The 27,232-nt window shown below is 40.6% G+C and overlaps 1 protein-coding gene across 15 annotated transcripts in view; it reads left to right on the top strand.

Annotated features, from left to right (window-relative positions):
* LOC135198179 (DNA ligase 1-like) overlaps window positions 1-27,232 on the top strand; it is a 126,100-nt gene that overhangs the window by 49,955 nt on the left and 48,913 nt on the right. For all 15 annotated transcript variants that reach the window (XR_010310744.1, XR_010310743.1, XR_010310742.1 and 12 more), the window contains one exon: window positions 17,365-17,465. The gene's annotated coding sequence lies outside the window, so the exon portion shown is untranslated. The remainder of the gene's footprint in view (window positions 1-17,364; window positions 17,466-27,232) is intronic.

Genomic DNA, 27,232 nt, shown 5'->3' with positions numbered 1-27,232 from the left:
ACATGAGGGGGAGGGGAACTGGCGGTCTGGTCGTGATGGTGCAGGGAGGCTGGTGATGAGGTCGCACTAGAGGTTATCCGGCAAGAAGCATGTGTCTCTGGCTTGCATTTGCCGTTGCGTAATTGGTAATGAGTACCTTGGACTATTACCTATTCCCGGAAAGTCTTAACGCTGTAATTACTGGGTTGGCATTGCTTCTGTTGGGGAATCTATTTAGGGCGCGGAAGCCGAGTTAGCTTTCCTGGAAAAATTCCCTCGGTTTAAAAGAGCTTTTATTTAAGATTTCGAAAAGAAATCTCCTTAGAGTTAGCTAATACGGCGGACATTGTTTTTGTGGTGGTACTTTGGCTTGTTATCTACGCGTCAACTACTCCAAGGTGCTTATAGTACTAAACGTGTTGGAACCTCCTTGGGACACCGTGTTTAGTACTATAAACCACACAGCGTTTAGTACCCAAAGCACCTCTGAGTAGATGACGCGTAGAAAACAAGCCAAGTAGCCCCGATTTTGTAATATTCTCATCAACACGACCACTCTTCCAAAGCGCGTACAAAATGTATGCAACATTTATAAGAGGCGCAAGCGTGACTTTTTCTGTTCGTATTTTCAGTGATCCGTAGACGTTATACAGTTAAGTCTAGATGTGAAGGTCTTCTTCAGTGACTGACGATTGCGGGCTGTCCTCCCGAGAATTCCCTTAGTAGCCTTTTCTAGAGGCTGCTCTTTAAGTGATTCCTCATTTAATTGGGTCTTTTGTGCTCAAGAAGACTAGACGGCCAGAACTGCTCCGTCTTGTCTCTGCCGCTGTGTGAAAAATTAATAGAAAATTACCAATGGCGTTATTGGCTATCACCCATTTAAACATCAAGCCAATCTGGGAACTTGAGTCTCTCTCTCTCTCTCTCTCTCTCTCTCTCTCTCTCTCTCTCTCTCTCTCTCTCTTAGGAAGGAGTATGGTTTCTTCTGCCAAGTGAGGAAAAAAATTACAGTTACGTATATAGGAGGCTGCTTGAAATTGGAAGTTGCATAACAGAAAGTTTTTGTTTATATATATATATATATAATATATATATATATATATATATAATATCTATATATATATATATATTTCTATATATATATTTCTTATTTGTATGTATAGTAATCATCTGTACTTGTACTCGGAATGTCAGATATTTAAAGGTTTAATTCTGAAATTATATAGAAATGAAGTAAATTGGAGGGTTTCAGTATCCATCATAAAAGGCGTGTGGTCAAGAATTTGAGTTGGAAGCCTTCCAGAAGTTTATATTGCAATGGACTGGCCAACAATTTTTTCTGTCTATCTTCTTGTGCAGGAGTATGTGGGAGTTACAGATTTCCCTTATGCACACAACTGGATTCTGTGGAGGATTCGTGTGAAATGGTTTTTTAGATTGCGTGTTTTCAGCATTTCATGAACTATTAATTATAGTTCTGTGTTTATAGATTGTATATTGGACATTCATATGCAGCATTCCGGAATCTTATCCTAACATCTCAAAGGAGTCAATTTGGAAGAAACCCGTTAAAAGTCAACAGATAACTTCATGCAATAAATCCCAACCCGCAGTGCACTAAGCAGTTACTTCAGGTTCAAGATCTTTGCAGCGTCCTTTCGGCTCCTGGCTGCAAACTTTTTCACTCCGTTTACTAGACATCCGTTCATATTCCATTGCTTCCACCGTGCTTTCCACCCTCTCCAAAACAATTATTTCAACTATATGTTCAGCTCTGTATAACCTCATTGGTCCCAGCGCTTGGTCTTTGGCCTAAATTTTATATCCCAATTCCAATATCTCCCAAGTGAGGAATTCGATTCGTAAGACACTTCCATTCATTCCACAGCGTCTTGCACAGTGGCTCATCAACAGCACGTTGACTCTCTCCACTCTGCCTTGTTTCAACTTTTATTTTATAGTATAGTCACTAGGTCTGCATAGGTATGAGCAAATAAATGGAAGTGGACTTGCTTTTTTCTTCTTTTTTTCAGTTGAGGTACAGTAATAAATTTTGTCAAAGAGTTTTGTCCTATATACAAATTTTAATTGTTTTCCGCTGCTCTTGTCCGTTTTTCAAGTACATGACGTTATTTTCTTGCAGAAATTCACGTCTTTCCATTTATCTTGCTTTTTGGACTTCGGGATTATCCTTTCACTCATTCTCCAGAATCGCGTCATTTTATCGAGCATCGTGTAATTAGGGTAATTACTGTCTCCGGGACTTTACTGTCATCATTATCTTATCGGGAAAGTTCACTGCTGTACCGGTAGAGGAGAGTACGCTGTAGGTCACGCTTGCTTTGACACACACACACACACACACACACACACACATATAATATATATACTATATATATATATATATATATATATATATATATATGTATGTATATAATGAAATCAAGGAGGTTTCTGATCTTGTCCTCCCCCGGATGACAGTGGGGGAGACATGACACAGCCATCCACCCTCCGCCTGCAAAACCGAACGGGAGGGTAGGAGAGACATCACCCCTCCTGCAAACCTGTTTGTCCGCCCAGGGTGGGGTCGGGGAAGATGGGGGATCTGTAGGGTGGAGGAGAAAGCAAGCCCCGTATTTATGTCAAGTTTGGATACAGTGAAAGAGCCCGGCACACCGTATTTCACTTAATCGTGTGGCATATACTATGTTTCATATAACTTAATTCCTTGCTTTGACACACACACACACACACACACACTATAATATATATATATATTATTTTATATATATAATATATATATCGTATATAATGAAATCAAGGAGGTTCTGATCTTGTCTCCCCCGGATGACAGTGGGGGAGACATGACACAGCCATCCACCCGCCTGCAAACCGAACGGGAGGGTAGGAGAGACATCCACCCTCCTCCTGCAAACCTGTTTGTCCGCCCAGGGTGGGGTCGGGGAAGATGGGGGATCTGTAGGGTGGAGGAGAAAGCAGCCCCGTATTTATGTCAAGTTTGGATACAGTGAAAGACCCGGCACACCGTTATTTCACTTTAATCGTGGCCATATACTATGTTTTCATATAACTTAATTTCCTTGGTAAATGTGTTTAGACCTATATAATTATCCAACTGTTTGGAGAATAGAACGGTATAGAGTCAGCTGGACTTCTGTTGTTGGTCCCAGAAGAGTAGGAAGACCCAGACACTTGTAGAGGACTGTTAAAATTGAAGGCTAGATAGAAGTGGAGATTCCTAAAAGGCAATGCGCTAAAAAGAAATAGACGAGTGGCTAAATTTTATAGAGGCGTTCTCGTCATACTGGCTACATTTTACCAGATATGACTTCAAGGGGGCTTTGTGCTTGTTTCAACCACCCACGCACGCACACACAAGCATGTATTATGTATGTATAAATGTATATAACTTGCATCACTAGGCCAAGATGACACAAGATATAGACTGAGCGTTCGACCACGATGAAAGTGAGGCAACGAAGTGTTAGATCTTTCGTGTCAACCGTCATGTTTTGTAGCGAATTAGTCACTTCATTTTGGTTAGCAAGGGCCTCTGATTGATTGATAGCACGTTGGTTTGAAAGTTGCTGAAGGCTTCCCAATTGCTTTATTTGATTGGTGTCTTTATAATCACATTGCTTTTGCAACAATCTCTCTCTCTCTCTCTCTCTCTCTCTCTCTCTCTCTCTCTCTCTCTCTCTCTAGTATAAAAGGCCTATTATAACACTTAGGTTTAAAGCTAACGACTATATTTCGGTGGTCTGATTATCACCCTTATTCACCGCTTGATAAGGGTGATAGTTAGACCACGGTAATATAGTCCTTAGCTTTAAACCTAAGTGTTTTAATAGGCCTTTTATACTTGAGACGTATCCTGTTTTAACAGAAGAATTTATATATTATATATATATAATTATATATATATATATATATATATATATATGATATATATTATTTTTATATATCTATATATATATATATATATTTATATGTATTTATATATATATATGGTGTGTGTATGTGTGTGTGTATTTATTTACATGGTGTTTTGTGCGTGCCTGTGGAATATAATCAAGTGAATATATATTAGTACTTTGTGTTTAAATGGAAACCTGATGTTTGTCTCGTCGCCTCTGTCCTGCTGAAGGACTGTGGTTGCAATCGCATGAGATGTAGATGTTTCCTTGGCGCGAAATGTCAAGAGCGACAGAAACACCGGCAATAACAATAACAGCTCCCCTCTTGTAGGTCAGGGTCTTGTCACTTACATCATAGGCGTGAGTGACAGTTTGTGTTGTGCCCTCTCTCTCTCTCTCTCTCTCTCTCTCTCTCTCTCTCCTCTCTCTCTGGATCTGTTTTCACAAGATTCTCGCCGGCACCAGACAATTTGATAATGCGTGTTTTCAGTTTTAGCCGCCATGTTGTCTCTCTCCTCTTCCTCGGGGCTTACTTGTCTCATTTCCGTGATGCCGTCTGTGCGGTGTGGGACTCATTTTCAGGAGAGAGAGAGAGAGAGAGAGAGAGAGAGAAGAGAGAGAGAGAGTCCAAAGCCACAACTCACGAAGATTGAATAGCCTCAAATGTCGATAGTCTACGAGTTCCTCACCCCTCCTCCCCCTTCCTCCCTCTCCCCTCCACCTGCCACCTCCCCCAACTTGGCGCTCTTGTGGCAGGAACAACATTTCCCTAATATCACAAAACTACCTTAATAAATACGGAATTACTCTTCACCGGATGGCCACAACCATTTATGGGTATATTTATGGCTCGGCTGTTCAGCCTCTCTCCCGGTCGATCTCGGCGGTGCACGTTTCCTGGGACTCGTGTGTATGTGTGTGTGTGTGCGTGCGCACATGTACGCGGTCTAGTTTCCCATGTGCGTACGGACCTTGTTTTGGACGCTGCAGTCACGTGGTTTCGTAATATGTTGTGTTTTTATTGACACAATTGCTGTTGATATGCGTTGATTTTGCATTTTTGCTCTTTTGCTTTGATATTTCTCTGGAATGATGATGGTTGTCATTCTCTCGTACTACATGAATTCTCTCTCTCTCTCTCTCTCTCTCTATGATGGTTGTCATTCTCTGGTACTACATGAATACTTCTCTCTCTCCTCTCTCTCTCTCTCTAATTGATGGTTTGTCATTTTCTTCTGGTACTTTAATCTAAACTTTATACACACGAAATTTCTCTCTCTCTCTCTCTCTCTGAGGGTTGTCATTCTCCGGTATTACATGAATTCTCTCTCTCTCTCTCTCTCACTATGATGGTTGTCATTCTCTGGTACTACATGAATTATCTCTCTCTCTCTCTCTCTCTCTCTCTCTCTCTCTCTCTCTCTGAGGTTGTCATTCTCCGGTATTACATGAATTCTCTCTCTCTCTCTCTCTCTCTCTCTCTCTCTGATGGTTTTATATTCTTCTGGTACTACACGAATTCTCTCTCTCTCTCTCTCTCTCTCTCTCTCAGGAGTGTCTTCGCTTCTCTCGAATAAATTTGTTCCCTTTCTGAGTAATGAATTTCTTTTCGCAGGTTTCCCTAAGAAAAGGGAATTTTCCCCTTTGTTGGTGGATGAGTGTACACAAAGTACCCTTTGTCCTCATTCCCGTAACCCGATTTCAACTTTAAACACCCGACCTTGGCAAGACCTAGTCACATGTCTTAGAATATTTCGCTTTTTCCACTTTTTTCGCTTTTACGTTTTTTCTTCTATGGAGCTCGGCCACGCTCGTGTATAGTATAGGCTGTGAATGAAGCTCTCTCTCTCTCTCTCTCTCTCTCTCTCTCTATTATAAAGAATGCCTTTGTTTCCACCGTCTTTCTCTTTAGCTTATTCTCTCGATGATAAATAATTCAAATTTCTCTCTCTCTCTCTCTCTCTCTCTCTCTCTCTCTCTCTCTCTCTCTCTCTCTCTCTGTCGAGTTTATTTCTCTTATAAAGAATGCATTTTTGTCTCCCCCTGGCTTTTTCTTTGTCTTCATTTAGGTTATTCTGTCGATAATAGATAATTCAAATTCCATTGCTCTCTCTTCTATCTCTTCATTCTCTCCCTCTCTCATCTCTCTCTCCTCTCTCTCTCCTCTCTTATGAAAAGAAATGCAAATTTATGTTTCCCTCCGTCCTTTCTTTCTTGTTAAGCTTAATTGTTTCCTTCGATAATAAATAATTCCAAATCCACCCCTCTCTCTGCTCTCTCTCTCTCTCTCTCTCTCTCGTCCTCTCTCTCTCTTCTTGATTTCTTTGTGTGAAAAAAAAGAATGGCATTTTATGTTTTCCTCCGTCTTTCTCTTTATTTAGGATATCCTCTCTCGATAATGAATAATTAAAATTCCCCCTCTCTCTCTCTCTCTCTCTCTCTCTCTCTCTCTCTCTCTCTCTCTCTCTCTCTCTCTCTCTCCATTCCCCATTAGGAGACGCCCTAGGCCCTGCTGGATATGAGAGCGCGATAACTTGGAAAGCACGAGCAGCGCTCTAATGATGATGTTGGCAACATAATGTCGAGTTACTTTAGATCTAATACTAAGCTGACCGAGGCAAATGACTGTGTTTGCGTCAGCTCACCCTCTTCATAATTGAAATATCCCCTCTTGCTCTCCTCCCTGGGCCGCCTCCTCTGCTCTTCTTGCTCGTTGCTCTCCTTCGGGAATTAATTGGACTCGGCTCCGTGCAGGACTGTTTGTGTGTATACCTGATTCACTTAAGGTAGATTCTTGGTTGAGCCCTATGCCTACGAGACGTTAGTTTGGCGGCCGCTGATTGGCTGGGGGCTGCCTACCTCCCGGTACCAGCCAATCAGCAGCCACCAAACAAACGTCTCGTAAGAATAAGGCTCATCCGAGAATCTACCTTAAGTGAATCAGTTATAGTGTGCTCTACTCGTCCCGCCGATGGATTTAGTGGTGCCTCTCATTCTTTCCTTTGAGACCTGCGGGGAAGGAAGGAGTGAAAGGGCGCTTTTCGTGCTGGAGGTTAATGTTTAATTACTATGTTCATGGCATTACATGTTCGAAATTTTATCTCGATCACTTTTTAATATCTATTAGTCTATTTGTCTCCTAAGTGAAATACAGTATGTTTACCCGTTTCTCTCCTCCATATATATCTAATATATTTAGTCTTATTTGTCTCCTAGTGAATCCACTAATGTTTATCCAGTTTATCTCCCCATTATATATATATATATATATATATATATATTATATAAGTAATATATATATATCTAGAATATATATTTGGATTATAATAAATTATTTATCTAATTATGTTTAATAATTCTTCTGTTAAACAGGATAATACATCTTATGTATAAAAGTCCCATTTCGGTGGACTTAATTCCACCCTTACTTGATAAGGGTGGAAGTAAATCCACCGAAATATAGTCCCTAGCTTTAAACTAGAGAGTTTTAATGGGCGATCTTTCATATTTTAATCTATATTATAAGTTTATATAATATTACTATATATATATATATATATATTATATTTTTTTTACGATTTTCTTGCGCGGCGACCAACTTTAAGATTTGCACTTTACTGTTGGAAGCTAAAGTTTTGCATTTAGTTACGAAATTTTAATTAAAATGAATAAGAATTCGAATAATGATCCATTACAATCCCAGAAAAAAATTATTGCTGTTTAGTAGAAAAGCAGGTGACAGATTCATTGCATTAGGGACACCAACGTCATTGTACTTCCTTGGACAGGATTCGGAATGCTTGATCAAGCACAAGGGTAGTCGTAACTGGCAGGGATTTTGAATTTAGTTTGAACCTTCTGTTACGGGAATAACAATGCGATTATAAAGTATACATCGGGTATGTTGTCATTAAGAAACTGAAATCACGAAAAGAAAGATCTATAACTTTATCATATCCTGTGAGTCATTCAGCCAAACTGGAAATGCCTTAGAGTAAAGGCGATAGATCTTACACTTCGTGTTTGTAGTCATGAATAGTATTCGTGAATATATTGAAAAAGTCTACGACGAATAATTATTGACTAAAAGACATCAAATTAGTACATAAAGGAAACCGAACATTCGGAATTCTTTCTTCCCGAGTTTGTATCAAGAGAAGCTCCTTGTCATAACTTTTGGCTAAAACGAAGCGGCGGAAGCTAAACTCCGGAACGGATTTCAGTCTAATGGTGGGAAGCCGATTGAAATTGTCTGCTCATTTAAAATATCAATTTGTGAAGAGAATCCGTGAACGAACGAAGCTTGACCAAGGAACATCGTCAAGGCCAGAGAGAGAGAAAAGAAATTTCTTTTGAATAGAAATAAAGTTGGTCTGTGTGTGTGTGAGTATATGTATTCATTGAAAGCAACTTCCACAACCCAAGTCTTGGTGTGAAAGGTATGCTCAGAGGAATGGCATTTTCCTCCAAATCCGTTCATTGTAAAAGTTTATTTTTTCTAGCGAGTCTTTCTGCTTGTGCTCAGTGGCGCGTTATTGTTCTGGGCCGCGGAGAACCAGTGTAGCACAATGTGCCACAGTTATGGTTCATCATTACTAACACCCGCATGCGATACACATCACATGTGCTTTCCGCTCTCACACTGTTCTAGGCGGCTTCGTTTGACGACGATGTTACTTCAATGTCATCCATTTATTCTCGGAAACTTTGTTCATAACAACTTGAAAACAGATCTCGCATCAGATTTCATTACAGAGTATTTTTAAAAGTTGTCGTTTTCTCTGTTTTTCAAGCTCTTGTACTTCATCAGTCGGTCAGATTTTGTCGCATGTTGTGGCAGTAGTAATGGTTGATTGTGCTTCGGAAACGTTTTTCATGTATTGAGAGAGAGAGAGAGAGAGAGAGAGAGAGAGAGAGAGAGAGAGAGAGAGAGAGTGCACGTACGCCCTTGTTGTTCCGCGGGGGAGATTTCTATCCTTTCGCGAGGAGGGAGCATCTGCAAGGGAGCCAGGCAAACTGCCCCCAGCATGCAAGCATGCTCATTATCGCCATCACATAATGATAACCCATTTTCTAGCAAGTCATTGATGTAGATAATGATGATAATTGGCATGGCGCCCCTGGGCCACCCTCCGTGCTGATCGTCCGCCACACGCAAATAGCTATATCATCCGATACGTTCTGTCATTAAAGTTGTTAGCATTATCATTTTGTCGTTACGCTGTACCTGCAAAGTGTTACGCGCTACCGGGGTTACTTCTCGCTCCTCCGGACATGCTTTCGGCAATAATGGATTGCCTGAATGGTTAATGCCTTGGGTGCTTGCGCTTGCCAGCAAACACTTAATAAGTACTCGACGAATGAGTGAGTGTAAGGTTTGTTACAACGCCTGACCGCACATCACTTGAGATTTCCTGTGGGGGGAGGGGGGGGGGGGCGATAGTGCCGTCAGTGCACCTCGTGCGGTGTAATGTAGGCATGACTTTAGGCTCCTTGCAGCGTCCCTTCGGCCCTAGCTTCAACTTCCTTTCGTTCCTTTTACTATACCTCCATTCATATTCTCTTTCTTCCATCTTACTGCCCACCCTCAGCTAACACTTGATTCATAGTGCAACTGCTTTGAGGTTTTTCCTCCTGTTCACCTTCCAAAGCTTTTCACTGTCAATTTCCGTTTCTGCGCTGAATGGCCTTAGTTGTCCCAGTGCTTGGCATGGATGCCAAAAGTCTATAAATCGATCTTGGAACACTTGATGACATCACACCTCAAGATCTAAGCCTTTGTGGGCGTCGATCGAGCAACTGATCGGTCACGGATCTTTGGACGAAATCCAAAATCCGGGTTTTAAACGCATGGCTGCTCTTGCTTTCAGGTGCTTCGGTATTCATGTAATAAATTTGAGACTATTGTTTTCAGTGAGTCTTTTGGCCCCAGATTCGAGGAAGTTTGCCTGGCCATGTTCTTTGTGGATTCCTTTCATTCTGGCGTCGCTGTGACTTTTTTTTTTTTTTTTTTTTTTTTTTTTTTTTTTTCCAGCATTATAACGTACCTGCCCTTGCTTGTGTGGTTGGTATTTCGTTAATAATGAAGCCGGCGATTATTATCTGACCTCGGAAAAATGAAGTTTCTAGCAGACATATATATTATATATATATATATATATCTATATATATATATATATAATATATATATAGATATATTATATATAATCTTATACATTAATGGGCTTCCTTGTGCAAAATTCATTTATAATTACGCTCTACATGCTATAATGTGTATTTAATGGTTGGTAATAAGTTCATTTCGCATTTATCTTTTTTTTGTGCGTTGCATGTCTTGCATGCTTTTAGATTTGATAAATGTGCTCGCAATTGCACCGTACATGTTGCAATTTTTATTTAATTACTGGAAATGAATTCGTTTCACACTGCTTCTCCGCTCTATCTTCATAAGACTGACTTAAGACAAGATTAGAGAATTTGATGCGGCCTTAAAAAAATTTAATGATAGTTGAGCTCGAAACCTTTTTGCCCGGAATTTTTTTTTTTCTTTTTTCCCACGTGATAATTCCTTTTGTCCTAATTATCCGATGATAGTCATCAGGTGATCATGACCCAGTGATAATCCTCTTACCGATAATGACCGAACGATAATTGTTCGCCGCTATTATAATTTCGCAAAGCTGATCGCTAAATCAACACCAAATGATAATTCCGTAATGAGCATGTCCTAATTACAAACCGTGAGATGTGAAGAGATATCAATGCCGGAGGCTTTGTTTTCCCTGCCAATTACGCCAGTGACAATTCGGGCCCATTTTTTTCCTTTCTTTGTGCTTTTCCCATCATGCCTCTGTTTTTGCCTCCCGCCTTTTTGTATTTCGTGTTCCTTCGGCCAGAGTGAGCTGGCCATGCTGTGGTGGCATTGTGTCCAGGTGCATTAAATTGTTTGTCAAACGCAAGCAACAGCTTGTGAATCTCTCTCTCTCTCTCTCTCTCTCTCTGTTAATGAAGCAGCTTAGGGCCAGTTGCCAGATCGGCAATTTGAAAGCGATGAGGTATTTTATTTACAGCATTATCCGTCTAAGAGTTGATTTGTTAAGATGAACAGTTCATTATTATTATTATAATATTACTATCATTCATCATAGACCTTGCTTAAGGGTGAAAAATTTTCTTTATTCTCTATCCTCTTTTGCCTTCCCGGGAAAATATTTTCCTGATTTTCTGTCCTTTCATTCTCTGAAAAAAAACCCTTGTTTTCTGTCCTTTCCTTCCCAAGCAAGAACATTGTAATAGATTCCTCAATTGTTTATCCTGTCTCCTTTGGAGAAGGGTTTTCTGTATTCTCTACCCCGTATTTCTATATTCTCCATCCTCTCCTTCTTCTTATCATCTTTCCCCGGAGAGAGATTTTCTGTGTTTTCTTGATGTTTTCCTTTCCTGAAGAAAGGCTGCCATGACTCTCTGTTCCCTGGAAGAAGATTTCTTTTAATCTCTATCCTTTACTGTCTCTCTTCCTTCCCTTCCCTTCCCTTCCACGGAGGAATACTCCTCACATTCTCTATCCTTCATTCCCCTGGGAAAGGTATCCCATAATCTGTATATCCTTTTTCACTCGCCTTTCTCCTTCCCCCATCCACTCTTAGTTTTTTACACTTTCAGAATTCATTTGAGATTGATTGAACTTTTGCATTTTTTCAAGTTGCGATGATCACAATATTTCAACTTCGAACCGCAAGAACTGTCTTTTGGCCTTCATAAGATCAAAATGCATCAATAATGTAGTCTTCAACTTAGAACATTCAACTGCCATTTTCATAAACTCGAATTACCCGTTTATTGGAAATTTTATTTTTACATCCGAGCATCATCTCACGTTCATTCGGAGGCACCTTTTGCTTTTGCATAGCCCGTGGAACCTTTTGACAAGTGAGAGATGCTTTGTCGGTGGCTGTCAGAAGTCTGCGAGTCATATCTGGTCCTGGCTTTCATGTTTCTGAGCATCTTACCTTCAAGGGCGAAAATGTGTTCTTTATTTATTATTTCGCTTTGTAACCCAAGGAATACGAGAGATGTCAATAATAATTTTCGTTGTGGTATCACGATAGTTTATTTTATGAATAACGTAATGTAGATGGCTTGGACATGTATATACTTCGTGAGCACCAGAAGAGTTGTAGACCCAAATCTACTCCGATAAGAACTTTGAGGAAAAGGCTGGAGATTTGTGGAATATATATATATATATATATATATATATATATATATATATATATATATATATATATATATATATGTGTGTGTGTGTGTGTGTTAATATCATAAAAATGTTCTTCGAGATCAGCAGTGAAAGTTAATATGGCATATCTTCTCGTTCAGTCTGCGGACATCATCTGTGGACTTTGATAGTCTTGATATTAATTTTCATTTGTGCAGATATTGACTCCCTAGACAGGGGCTTAAAACCGAAGGTTATTGAGTCCCGATGAGTTGTGCTTATTCATGCGCGGGGCTCTAGATATTGTAGATGATGCTTCATCCTGTGCGTAAGCCAGGGCTCGCTCGCTTATTGGACGTGATCTGGGGCGTTGCTCCATTGCCTTTGATTTCGTTTTCACATATATGTATATATATATATATATATATATATATATATATATATATATATATATATATATATATATATATGTGTGTGTGTGTGTGTGTGTGTGTGTGTGTGTATGTATGTGTGTGTGTGTGTGTGTGTGTGTGAGTAGATCCAGAACATACTAAGTGGAATGGAAGTTGAGAGTAGGTATGTAAGTTTGAAAGGTGCATCAGGAGGAAAACCTGCAGTTGCACTATGAAATCATTGTTAGTTGAGGCTGGATATCAAGATGGAAGGTAGATAACATGAACGGAGGTACAATAAAAGGAATGAAAGGGGTTGCAGCTAGGGAAAGTCCTTTAGTATGAGGTTGCCATCTCCACGCACTTGTATTAACCCATGTTACACCCACTACAGTCTTCTAACTACCAGGAGCGAGTTAAAAGGTGCGTTTCCTTAAGCAAAAATTACATTCCGCTTCTTTCCTTACAGGTAGTAAAATCACCCATGCAAATGAGCCGTCTCTCTCATTTTGAGCGAGGTCTCTCTCTCTCACTCTTTTATATCACATTACTCACAGAAGAATCGTTCATGAAGGGTCAAGGGTCAAGAAATGGGGTCAGGAGTCGTTCTTTGTACCTGCACGTGAATTTGGATAAATCGTCCCGGCGTCGACTTGAAACTCATGATTGGTTTCGGGGAGGGAAAAAAAAGCGGCCATAATGATAATGACAGTGATTTTCTTTTTCTCAGAGGGAAGTATTGGTAGTAACAGTGGATCCTGCAAAATTGCCTTGGTAACATTCAAGTTTTTTGCCCAGAAAAATAATGAACGTGTGCGCACAATATGTAACGTTTATTTCCTGTTCATTTATTTTGTATGTCTCCTGTTACGGAGGTATTTATATCGGAAGTTTTTCATTTCCGTTAACAAAGGGTTTTGTTTCTCTTGAGTGCAAACGTGCTTTTGGCCGTTGTACAGTCAGTCGTTCTGTCTTGCAGATGTCTTGGCATCCTCGCGGTTTCTCGTAACTCGAGTGCTCTTGTCTTTTATCGCCCACGCTTCTTAACAAGACAGTCATTCTTTTGGCTACTCTGATTTGCTTAGTCCTCTTCTGTATCTTTTGAGAAACTGATAGGATGTTCCTCCAGGACAGCTTTGCGAGAGCCTATTCTCCTTCTGTAGTTCCGAGTGACGTTTCGTGAGTGTTTGTGAGCGGGTGTACATCGGGCCCCATTGTGACATTGCCGCTCACCTCACCACGCCAGGTAACCCGGTAGAGTTCTGGGCGACCGTTCTTGAAGCCCCTCTCAGCTTGAATTTTGACTTGTTTAAATAAATAATGACAAGGTACGCCATTGTACCACCACTTTGGTTCGCCGTGAGGGTGGTTCCTCGTTGGACAAGTGGTGTACGTGCCTACCGATTCGGTAGTCGCAAGTTCGACACCAGCTCTGCCAGCGTTGAATCAGAGGAATTTATTTCTGGTCATTAGAAATTCAATTTTCGATAAAATGTGGTTCGGTTCCCACAATAAGCTGTAGGTCCCGTTGCTAGGTAACCAATTGGTTTATAACTACGTAAAAATATCTAGTCCTTCGGGCCAGCCCTAGGAGAGCTGTTAATCAGCTCAGTGGTCTGGTGAAACTAAGATATACTTAACTTTTCGACGTGAGGGTGGCTGAAGTATAAATCGGCGACCCTCCTCTTCCCCACCATTTTCCAGGTGCGCTCTCTCTCTCTCTCTCTCTCTCTCTCTCTCTCTCTCTCTCTCTCTCTCTGTAGCTCTTAGAAGTTTGAATTGGGGCGCCAGTCTGTAGGATAAAAGTCGGTGTGGCCGAGTGCGATGTGTGACTGAGTGAGTGTGACTGTGGGCGGCGGAAGTGTGATCCTCTCATTATTATTAGCTGGAGCAAGTGAGTGTGACGGTAACTCGAAACCGGCAATAATCATTAGTGACTCCCTGTTACGACGCTTTGCTAAAGTGTCTGGAAATATTTTTTAAAGGTTCCCCCGTCGCGTAATTTCTAGGCATTAACGCTTCCCCAGGAATTATAAGTTTACATGGGCCGCTGGCTGCGTCAAGGTCGAATCTTCCGCTACTTGTGGGGGTAGTGCCGTCAGTGCACCTCGTGCGGTATACTGTATGCATTACTTAAGTTTCTTTGCAGCGTGCACTAGGATCTTAGCGGCAACTCTTTACGTCCTTTTTAATGTACCTCCTTTCATAATCTCTTTCTTCCATCTTGCTTTCCACCCTCCTAATATTGATTCATAGTGCAACTTCTTTGAGGTTTTCCTTCTGTTACACCTTTCAAACCTTTTGCTGGTTCAGCGCTGACTGACCTCATAGGTCCCATTGCTTGGCCTTTGGCCTAAAGTCTGTATTCAATTCAATTCATCACATGAGGGACGCTGAAGTCACGTCTTAAGTCGAATCGAATGCAATCGTTTGGTTTTCATTGATTTTTTACAAGTGGATGTACATGCCCTGGGCGCATTTCATTCGCATGCTGTACACAGTCCAATACGACTTAGTATTTTGTCAGAACGCTGCCTTTTTACTATACTGTAAAATATTTCTATCAAACCTTCGATGTTGTGGTTATGTTTCTCAGTATTTCCTGTCTGTAATTCGCCTGACTTCTGTTCACGGTTATTCTTTTCTCTCCACTTTCGACCGCTCCATCCCCTGGAGGATTAGTAAACATGTTTTAGGCCTTTATTTCTTGATAGAATGAAATGTGCACTAACTTTGAAATATCAATAATAACAATAATTACATAAATGCTGTGCTGTGCGTGGCGACGCATACTATATGGAGGATGTCATGTGAGGGATAATGTGGCAGATATTGGAAGCTAATCTCGAAGACGAGATGGGAAATTGCGTTCTCAGACACCGCGGAGGGAGTGAGTGATTCCTGCTGGGGACCTTTGGGTCAGTCCATTCGTAAATCTTCTGTCAACTCCTGATGATGATTGTGGTTGGTATTCATCCGCACCGAGGAGGTGATTGAAGGTGAAACTATTCTCATTTTTCATTCCCGTAGGACGTTAGTGCCGTCAGTCACTTCATGCTTTGCAATGTAAGCATTACTGAATGTCCTTGTGCAGCATGCCTTTGTCCCTAGCTGCAACCCCTTTCGTTCTTTTTACTGTACCTGCTTTCATATTCTCTTTCTTCCATCTTACTTTCCACACTCCACACAAAAAGAGTCATAGCGCAACTGCGAGGTTTATCTCCTGTTACACCTTTCAAACCATTTACTGTCAATTTCCGTTTTGGCAGCTGAATGACCTCATAGGTTACAGTGGTTGGCCTTTGGTCTAAATTCTACATTCAAATCTAATTTTTCAGTAATAATTGGTAACAACTTCTTCATCTGTGTTTTTGGGTCCAGTATGTGTGTTGTAGTGAATAATAACATGCATCGATCATCGTTAGGGAGGGATGGGTGAGGTATTCTTTAGACCTTGGGTTAGGCGGTCAGTGTTCTAAGTTCAAATCGGAACTTTTTTTTGTCGTGACATACTAACAGTTTTTGAGTCATCATCCTTTGTTACGTGTGTGCTCATTTTGTCTGCGTTAGATGCGTAGTTTGGCAGGTTTGTCATTTCAAGGGCAACAGTTCCTTCCAGATCTGGAATCTGGATTAAACCGCGTTTTCGACGGGACCACGTAAACGCGAATTCCTATCGGCCGATTTGGATCATGGGCTTTGAGGCTGATGAAGCACCAGATAAAGGAAACTTTAAGTTAACTAAAATGCTCAGTTTTTAATCATTCTCTTGATTTATTGTCCCTATTAATATTTCGTTGCTTGGCTGTTTGTTTGTCTCTTACCGTAATTCAGATATATATATATATATATATATATATATATATATATATATATATATATATATATATATATATTGGATCCAATGTAACACGAAGGAACACGTACTTTAGAATATCCTTCAATCCACGGTAGAAAGTTGAGTGAAACGTGAAACCAGTACTTGGAACAAGTACTTTCGTTCGCAGTATATTCTACATTTTCAATTTCACACTTGAAAGTGTAGAATATGCTATACGAGAGTACTTTTGTTCCAAGTCGCTGTTTCACTTACCTGTCTACCGTGGATTTAAGGATATATATTGTATTTATATAGAAACTACTGCCCTGATCACACTAATGGCCTGGAGTTGTTTTCAAGTATGAACACCAAAAAACTGCCTTGGATCACTTTCGAAGTTCATAATTGCCGTCCAGGTGTCGTGTTGGTAAATATACAAAATATACAGCAAGAATAACTTGTAGTCAAGCCAAACATTCTATCGTCTTTTGTTTTCAGTCTCTCTGCCATTTCTGTTGAGGGTTGAGGATTTACTGAAAATCTCCGAATAGATTCCCTGGCTCCTTTGGTCTGCTGCTTTCTTACTTATCTCAAAACACTATTCATTACCACGTACCGACATTAATTGGGTTGAACGTTCGTTTAAGGTTGTCATGTTAACTATTGATACGTGTAGTGATAGTGATAAGTACTGTCAATAGTAGCAGTCCTATGTTGACAAGCATGATTTCGTATTGTTGGGGTCCCCCCCCCCCCCCCACCTTCTCCCTCCACCACTGGCGTCAGGAAGTGCCTGCCACCTTCCTCTGCCCTTCGTAGTCTGATGCTTCATTAGAGTTTACACAGTGACACATCACCATCATAAATATTCCACCTTTTCTCAGCAGCAGTTTGTTTCTTGATTTGCAGCAACCCATCGTCGTATGTCTTTCAGCTCTTCATACATTATACCGTCATTATATCCTCATTTGAAGTGTGAATAAATGACTGAAGTTCCTTTTCTTTTTGTTTTAACAGGAGGTTGCAAGACGAACACGATCACGGGTCCTGTTGATGTCACAGTGAGGCCGTGGACAAGTTGCCAAAGGTTGATTGTTCCTATAATTCAAGAAAACAAAGTAAGTAGTACAATTTTTTTGTATCGTGTATGTGTTGCCACGGGTTTTCATTAATATCTAATATATATATATATATATATATATATATATATATATATATATATATATATAATAGATATCACGAATCATCATTTATTCAAAACTACTTTGAGGTTTAACTTGTATTCCCGGACCAAAGCAGCCCACGGCGTGTGAGTGAGTATCGGGATTTTATGGGCACTTTTCTCTTTATGGAAGGAAGTCGAAACTCTTAGCATGGAACAAGTCTTCGATCATCGCATCCTTTCCTCATCACCATAAACTACCCAAAACCGCGTTTACGATTTTTATGCGGGATTCATCGTTGTCTCCTCCCGACTATTCATCAGACTCCTCATTAAATCTAAGAACTTTTAGTAAGCCTTTTCCTTCATTCCTCTTTACAGACACATGCTCGAAGACCTAGACTCGCTGATGTGTCGGGAGGGAGTATTCCCTCCACCGCCGGTTCGGTGGTTCGAAGAATTTTCAGTGCTTTTATGGTCAAATCTCGCGCTCTCTTGCGCGATGTCACACGAGCGCGTTTTCTGGAACCGTTTAGTCTATTACAGCCACTCTTATTAATTATGTTTTCGTAAATGGCCCAAAGTCGAAGTGACGCGTGTTTCTCAACGCAGAGTTTGGCTGTCAGAGGCTGCAAGAAAACAAGTGACGTAATGCAAACGAAATGTGTTGTGAAGCCAGTAACAACGCTCGTAACGATCTCGGCATCTATCTCAGTCTTTTCATTCCGAGTGGTCATGAATCGTGCAGATGGTGCCAAATAGCATTTGTTCTGCACCATACCTTCGTCGTCCTTGCAGTGCGTTGTAATCCTGTGATTGTACGTTGTTGACTTGTCCTCTCTTAGGGAACTAGCTGTTCGCGAGGGAATCCCATTTGCTCGTGATTTACGCTTCCTGTCCCCAATTTCCCACGGTGCGCTATACCTAGGTATAGATGTATTTTAGAAGTCGTTAAGGGGCTTTTTATGATCGAAACAAATGTGTGTATTCTACTCCTTATAAATCTGAATATTTTTTTACGCTTTCTACGAGGACTTTTCCACTCATTGTTTCGGAAATCTTCAGAGCATGATTCATAGTTATCTTTTGTCACACTCCCTAGAGAGGCGGTGTCTGTCGCCCGTCATTTCAGAGCTCCTCCCGACGCGTCCTGCTGATCAGGAGAGAATCAATTTGCGGTCCATCAGAATTGGCGTAGACACGAAAATTTTTGTTGTCCAATCTGTCGCACAGATGCATTTCGCATTTCCTCCTGTAGCAGTAGCAGTAGCAGCAGCAGCAGGAGCTCTTCCATCGCCATGATTGCAGGACTTGCATGATTGTCCCGATGCCAGTCATCTAAACAACATAAGTGTTGCGATATATAACGGCTAATGACCGTCATTCCAGCCCATCCTAATCCAAGAGGTGTGATGCACGGGGTCTCTTTTTAATATCGCAATAATCGCGGGAATTTATGGCTTCCTGGACATGGCAGCTTTGTTTTGTTTGGGCCGGACGGGACGCTTGCGTCGCCCTCCTTCGCTTTTTTCCTTCTTTTTCGCGGAGACGTCCACATATTTGATTTCTCTCTGAAGCGTGGTGATCTCAAGTTCATTTTATATCTCGCTCTTTTGTTGCCTAATAACGTTCTACGGTTTTGTTCTAAAGAAATTGGCGAGAGAGTCTCTGTGCCCGCCGACATTTGTGCGACTGTCCTTTTGCGCGCCAAAACTTCACCAGTCGTACAGAGAAACAAGATGGCGGACAGTAGCGAAATATCTACGGATATTTTTCATGGCTTTTCACGTAGTCAGTCGGTGGATTCCAACTTTCGATTTTACTCTTGAATTTAGTTCATTCTTTTGTTTCAGTTCTTCGTTTAGAATCTTCTGCTTTTCTTCTGTTAGAGAAATTTGGTAATCGCATAAATTACGAATAGGTCACCGAACGAGATCATGATCAGTAATCCTTGGATGTGTCAGACAGACCATAGCATAGCATGAAGCTGTTGGTGACGGTGATGGGTAGTTACGTAAAATTATAATTATGATTTGATTGAAAATCGTGGCGAATCAACACAAGACTATAGATTTGCGTTGATGAAAGTCGAACTATCCTTGGAACAGAGATAACGGTACAATAGTGCGAAGATTATTTTCTCGAACAAAAAACCCAAAATTTTGAACGGTTTGGAATGGCAAAAAAAATCTAAATTTGGGATATAGAGTAATGTAGTGAACTGGAGTAGAATACGTCGTCTATAAACAGCAGCCAGAGGCCTGAATCGAAAAGAGTAAAATCCACCATAAAAAAAAGTATATACTACGGCTCATGGAAAACGAAATGTGTAGTATATGTTCTCCAGCGTAGTAGTAGGAGGAAATAGCTGCTGTCTTGTTCTCCAAGGAATAACGTTTTACGACTGAATTGACAGGGAAGGCCTAGCAACCCAGCGGGAGATTAGCCCTGCCAGACAAGACTGGAAGCGGTGGCCTCTCGGGTGCGACCTGTATCTCCTCAGAGGAGAAGGAACGAAGCTCTGTTCAAGAGAGCGATGAAGGCGAGGCGTTTTCTTAAGAGGACGCAGGCAGGACGCTACACTGGAAGCATTCAGAGCGTTGATTATTTATGTGCTCGACACATCGTTAGAGTACGCCGGAAGTCTCAGACCCCTAACGCGCTTTGAGTGCTGGAGAGAAAACCTCTTCATTCTGTAGTTGCTCTACGAAAAGCCCAGTGCTTAGGGTCCACGTATATCATGTTCGTCGGACAGGGCCGCGACTTCACCCGTAAATGAAGCAGTAAAGGCAAGTCTGATATTATTGTAACGATGACGAAAACAAGGAGTAAATAACAAATTTTGTGGGTAAAAGGGTAGTGTTTTATCATGTAAATGGATGCTCATCATTTTTAGCAAGTATTGTCATTTGACCAGGTTGGTTGCACGCAGATCATTTGATGAATGGGGAAATCCGGGAATGTCCCAAGACAGCGCCTAGAGGGACGGCGAGGTAGAGGCCATAAAGCACAGTTCAGGTAGTATATATAGGCTTCTCTTGCACGTGTAAATGAGTGTCCGTACCCAAGAAGAAGAAGAGTAGTTATGGGGCGGAAATGAGAATCAAGTAAAGAATGCGCCGAAGCCCAAGTCCCTTCGGCGCAATCGAGTTATCTGTATAGTATTCTGTATGAAACTCTCAACCACGGCCAATGTAACTCAGCTGCGGTCCATGAAACTTTCAGCCACGGCACGGAGGTGGCCTGTTTTATTGGTACCTTTAACGGTACCAGACGCACGATTATTGCGAATTTTAACCTTAAATCCAATCAAAACTACTGAGGCTAAAGGGCTGCAGTTTTATATGTTTGATGATTGGAGGGTGGATAATCAACATACCAATTTGCAGCCTTCTGACCTCAGTAGTTTTTAAGGTCTGAGGGCGGAGAGCTCAGAAAGTGCGGACGGACAGACTAATATCCATCTCAGTGGTTTTCTTTCATGGAAAACAAAGTCTGGGGACCGGAACACGGACTCCGAAGCCTTTCAGCGTTCGAGTGTGATCATCGTCAGAGGTTATCACCGCGGGACGAAGGGTTCTCCTTGAGATTGACCCCCGTGATCCGGGGTCGCCTCTTCCTTACTTTTTTTTTTGGGGGGGCGGGGTGGTTGTTCCACTCCCAAGAATGCGCCCAGCGAGACCCGCAAACTCAGTTCACCATATAAATAACAATGCAGACACATTCTTAAATTTATTTTTACGCACTCCATATAATTAGTCTCATACCGTCTTTCTTCCATCACTGTAGACACTCTCCGATAATTGTTTCAGAGTGAAACTGCTTTGAGGTTTTCCTCCTGTGACGCCTTTCTAGCATTTTTACTGTCAATGTCCAATTCAGCACTGAATGACCTCATAGGTCCCAGCGCTTGGCCTTTTGACGAAATGCTATATTCTATTCTCCGTTGAACGAATCAAATCTACACAGCCGTGCATTAAGCTAAAGAAAAGTCTTTCATTTTTTCTTGAAAAAGACTTGAAATTTCCAGTCCTCCTGATATCGAGTGGGGGGAGCTCACTGTAGTATAATCTGGAGCGGCAGATTTAAAGGCTTGGAAGCCCCGTACATTCGAACTGCATCTGGTTCGAATAACTTGAGTCTATCCATTGACTTTCTGGTGTTGACTCTTCGTTAGGCGTTGGGAGAGAACTTTCCCGTAGCATTCCATCGGATTTGTCGGACTGGACAACATGTCAAGGAGAGGGTGCTCCTTCTGTTGACAAGTTACGCTTATACTTTGCGCTGTCATGCCTTTGAATTGAATCATCATGAAAGTATATTTGCAGTTCTAAATGTCGTTTGTTAAGGTTCAGGTTTTAGAGTAGGTCAGTTTCATGACTCTCTCTCTCTCTCTCTCTCTCTCTCTCTCTCTCTCTCTCTCTCTCTCTCTCTCATATATGTATATATATATATATATATATATATATATATATATATATATATATATATATATATATATAAAGGTTTTTTTGCCACGAAGGAAAAAATGAAAAAGCGAGATAGCCAAGTACTTTCGGTCCTGTTCAGTAAAGGGTCCGAACAGGACCGAAAGTACTTGGCTATCTCGCTTTTTCATTTTTTCCTTCGTGGCAAAAAAAAAAAACCTTTATTTATACATAGCATCACGTTTTATATACTTCGTGATCAAGTTATTATCATATATATATATATATATATATATATATATATTATATATATATATATATATATATATATTATGTGTGAGCATACCAGCGGTCAAATTCACAGAAATGCTTGTAATTAAGAAACCCTCCCTTTACACCAGAAATAGAGTTAACAGTCATTTACTTATATTAGCTTGATATGTAATGCCTTTTAAGGAAACTGTTCTTTCGTCTTGTGAAATTAAACTTGCTGGCATGTTGGGTAGAAAAGAAACATCTTGTGTTACTGAGATACTATGTAAAATTCATTTTTGTTAATTCAATATAGCTTAATATATTAATTTCCATTCTCAGGTTATGCATATTTATATATAATCACGTGTGTGTGTGTGTGTGTGTATAAGGGGGAGAAGTTCTACGTCATACATCACAGTGAAAGTATCTTCAGAGTGATTACTCGGCATTTTCGCTTGTTCCAAAGCGGAGCGTGAGCGGTCTGAATGCAGTGTTTCACATGTTGATAATTCTAATAATAGTGAACAAGAGAAGTCGCAGAAAACGCACTTTTTTTTCCGAATTGTCAAGAAGGATTTGCAAGGCTTGTGCATGGAACGCTCAACATGAGACTAATGTATTCTGCTTCTTTTAAAAGTGTTTTTGGGTAAATATAAAGAAAGACATTTTGCAGTGATATCACATTGAAAACACGTACACATTATATATAATATATATATATATATATATATATATATATATATATATATATGTATATATATTATGCATTAAGCGATAAATGTCCTTTATATCCAATTCGCTCTACCTCGGAATTAATATATTTTCATATATGTTAACAGAAGGGGCATTTTTTAGTTTATAATAATTTCATCTTTCAGTTAACATTTATGGAAATATATTAATTCCGAGGTAGAGCGAATTCGTTATTAAAGGACAATTGTAGCTTAATGGATGTAAATGAATCGCGGTGATGTGATAAGAATATATATATATATATATATATATATATATATATATATATATATATATATATATATATATATATATATATATATATATATATAATTTTCTTGGTGTACATTGCCCTTATTGCCATAGCGTTTGCTTAACTGCTGTCATGAGTAGTACCGGATAGAACTTAATGTCGTATTTTAACATCCTTCAGAGGACGTCAGATTTTCCGCCCATGAGGTGTATGAAGTCAAGAGGCAATGTCACTCCTTCTCGTGTAACTTGATGACGGATCTCTTAAGAGAAAACTTAATGGCGGAGGAGAAAGTTATTTACGAGAGGCAGCGCTGGCCGCCGAGGCTTTTGACTGAATTCAGTGTTCATGGGTGTCGCCGACATCATCGCTCCGTTACCGTTGGAGGCGTTGAAAATGCCTCTAATGCGGCCACTCTAACAATGCCTATTGTTCGTTGCTCTAGTTAAGCTTTTTGCTCTCTCATGCTAACAACCCGCCCTCTTTTGTGCGCACTACAGGGCCGTGGCTTTATCTTCATTATAGGAGCCATTCGGATTCATACGGACCGAAATGCGCTCTCTGCCTCCTTACCTTTCATGGCTGTGTTGCGGATGTTATGGCCAAACAGATCATATGGCTCTCTCTCTCTCTCTCTCTCTCTCTCGAAAAGAACATTGTTGACGCCTTGCTCAACTGATTATGTATTTGTTAACCTAAGCATTGAATTTATAACCGATGGTCGGTGAATTATTGTCGGTTTTATTTTGGGAAGGAAAAAAAAAAGAGGTGGAGAAATAAAAAAGAATAACAGCTGCGGTCTATCCGTGTTTATTTTTTCAATTGTTTAGCCTCCAAGAGGTGATCTTCATTCCCTTTTGGAGAGGTTGTCGTCAGCCTCGCTTGGGAGGGAACATTTATCCACTCTCATTTGGTCCACAGTTCCCTTTGCCGTGTCAGCTCCTTGGCAGGACAAGTCCCTTACCCGCAAAGGGCAACTCATAGAAGTCCTTCGATCTCCTGAGGTCGCGATCGCCATACCTGAGGGCGACAGTCGCTGAGAGGTGAAAGGGGACGAGGGTTTTGGGGAAGGGAGAGGTATTCCGCCGAGTGTTCATCACCACACCCCAAACTGTGTTGTAGTAGATAATGATCGCCATCATTCCCCGCACCAACCTGACGTCACTGTCTTGTCACTCGAGAGCAGCAGACTTTGCGAAGAGTCAACAAAATGCATGGAATGGATTTTGGGTCTTGTGTCTTAACAGTTCGGATAGGACGTTAAGAGTGTGGAGGCCTCTGAGGAAGTCAATACTCGATTTTTTTTTTTTTTTTTTTTTTTTTTTTGTTTTTTTTTTTTTTTTTTTTTAATTGAAAATAGAGTTTAGACCAAACGCTGGGACCTATGAGGTCATTCAGCACTGAAACGGAAATTGACAGTAAGAGGGTTACGCAGGTGTAATAGAAGGAAAACCTCAAAGCAGTTGCACTATGAATCAGTTGTTAGGAGAGGATGGAAAGAAAGATGGAAGAAAAAGAACATGAAATGAGGTACAGCGAAAGAAAAGAAAGTGTTTGCAGCTCATTGAGGACCAGGGGACGCTGCAGTTCTTTGTAAGAGGAAAAACATTTTCCTGTATGGAATGTGCTGTATCGCAAATGAGTATTATTGTTATTGCTCTCCGTTAAGTAGTGTACATAGTAGCGTTGATTTGTAATACTAATATTTCGTTACGTATTTTCGTTTTACACAACCAACCAAGAAGCTTAGAGTAGTCATTGGCTGTCGTTTTTCAGTAGAGGACGGTCCTCTGTCTCTGCCTCAAAGACATTCCTAAACGAAATCATCGGAGTGACGAGCTTTTATGGTTCGGTTAAGTAAGCAACATTTTTGTGGTCGACTCGTTATTTGCCTTTTCTTGGTGCCTTGGATGGCCAGGGGAGGGGATGGCGTGGGGTGGTCCAGGGAAGAGTAGGTAGTCTGTGGAGCTGTTCATTTGGAAGGGTACCCTCGTAAAGTTGCTCCTAGAATAGATGTTTATATGTTTATTTGACAGGAATTTTTTCCTGGCATTTCGACCAGGAAATTTGGCTTCAAATTCTGTCAGATTGGCATCAGTTGAGGAAGGAGTGGTGTTTGTTGGGGGGGGCAGCTTGCGTTGCCCAGGTTTCAGTGTCTTGCGAATGATGAAGCTAACAGGTCGTATATGTTTTTGTCGCTTTCTTCATCCATTTGTCTTTCATTAGTCCAGGGAAATTGTCCTTTCACTGTTAAATGTTATTGAAGGGAGGGATATGATCACAAGTCTCTTCATTCCTGTTGTGTGTAGTGAAGATTACTGATGGAGAAACTTGAATGTTGGTGATCATCCTTTCTGATATTGGTGAAGTCGACTAACTTGATTACAATAAATGAGAGAGAGCGCCCATTTTTATGTCGACAAGGTATCTTTGCAGACGAGCTCAAGCTTAGCAATACAGCGCCTGTTCCAAACAGTGGCGTATCAGCAGACTGCAGTAACTAACTAAATGGAGAAGTGAACGGTTCAGTTAGGCATTTAGAGAAGTCTTAATTTCTTGAAGATTAAAGATACCTCAATGGACCGAGCAGGACGTGTCCTTGTGGGCAGAGCTAAAGGCAAGTCTGAGTAGCAGACAGTTTTTTTTCTTTCTTTCTTTTTTTCTCCCATCCACGAAGACAGATTACAGCGGAGTCCTTCCTCTTGGGACTTTTTACTCGGTGCTAATGATGCAAAATAGCGGATATATGGATCACTGAGAGGCGGAATGGGTTCATATCTGTTCCTCTGGGAACGTCTGTGTACTTAACGCCGGTCCTCAGGGGTCGACTTCTGCCATGTTTGTGGGCGAAAATTGGTTTTGTCTCCGGGTCTGTCAAACTGCCAGGTTACCGAAATGGATTGAATAGCTTCCTTTATCATTCTGGAGTTGAACTTACCGACAGTTGTGTTAGTCATTGCGCTTACGTGTACTACATGTTAAGGTATCTCTCTCTAATAATCCCAAGCTAGTTTAATCATTTAGAATCTCATTCGTCCATTATATAAGCTTACTTCTTTTTGGAGGCGATGCCCAAATTACTTGTGAATCATCTGTACTTACTCTACGGTTATCCCGGCATTACTGAATTGACATAGTACCTACTAATTGTCGCAGTTTCTGCTACACCTTCTTGAAGGTCACGTGTTCTGTATTTTTCTCGTATTTCGTCGACACGCTGTATTCAGTGCATCAGAACGTTGATTCTGAATTTTGGCATCTGTACTGTATAAAAAACAAAGTCTTCTGGGGGCACCCTAGACGTCGACAGTTTGGTACAGTGCACAGAATTCGAAAAAAAAAATTTGATGGTTTGTTTTGCCCTTAAGAGAAAAGACCTTTTTAAAAACAGTTAGAGATCTAGCCAGCATTTGCAAAAATAGAGAACTACCGTAGTTTGATATGTAGACAAATGTTAACTTTATAGTTGTCTTTTTCTGATTATAACATTATTTAAACAGCTGAATAATAAGTTGATAGGCGTTCTGCAAGTGTGACGTACCTTACATTGTTTAGGAACCAAAGAATGGAACATTCTTACGTACTAGAAAGTGCAAAGGTGCTGTAAGAATTTGAGGCCAGAGACGGAGGCTGGCTTCAATTTCATTGTACAGTTATTGAACCTTCCACAACGAGGGATAGATAAGATGAGTGGTAATGCGATCTTGTCCTCTTCATAAAGTCCCTTTTGCTGTGAAACTGAACATTTTATAAAGTGTAAAGTTTACAACGAATTGCATGGATAGTTTAAGTTTTATTCAATATATACATATATGTATACATATAATTGCGTGTATTATTAGGAGGTTTATTACTGATTGAATCGAAAGTTGGTGGGTAATTCTGCCTTGAGATGCAGCCGCAGATATAATACCGCGAACGGAAGTCATTTGCTAATGTAGGTAATTGTATCCAGCCGGTTAATTTATTTTCCAGGAACTGATGAAAACCGTAATCATGGCCAAGTCCTTTGTATGCTTTTTCGTGAAAAAGGGTGGGGTGGGGGCTTGAAGGGTG

This window comes from Macrobrachium nipponense, chromosome 21 (genome assembly GCF_015104395.2).
Source record: "Macrobrachium nipponense isolate FS-2020 chromosome 21, ASM1510439v2, whole genome shotgun sequence".
Classification (NCBI taxonomy): Eukaryota; Metazoa; Arthropoda; class Malacostraca; order Decapoda; family Palaemonidae; genus Macrobrachium; species Macrobrachium nipponense.
This window is presented reverse-complemented; position numbering and strand designations above follow the sequence as displayed.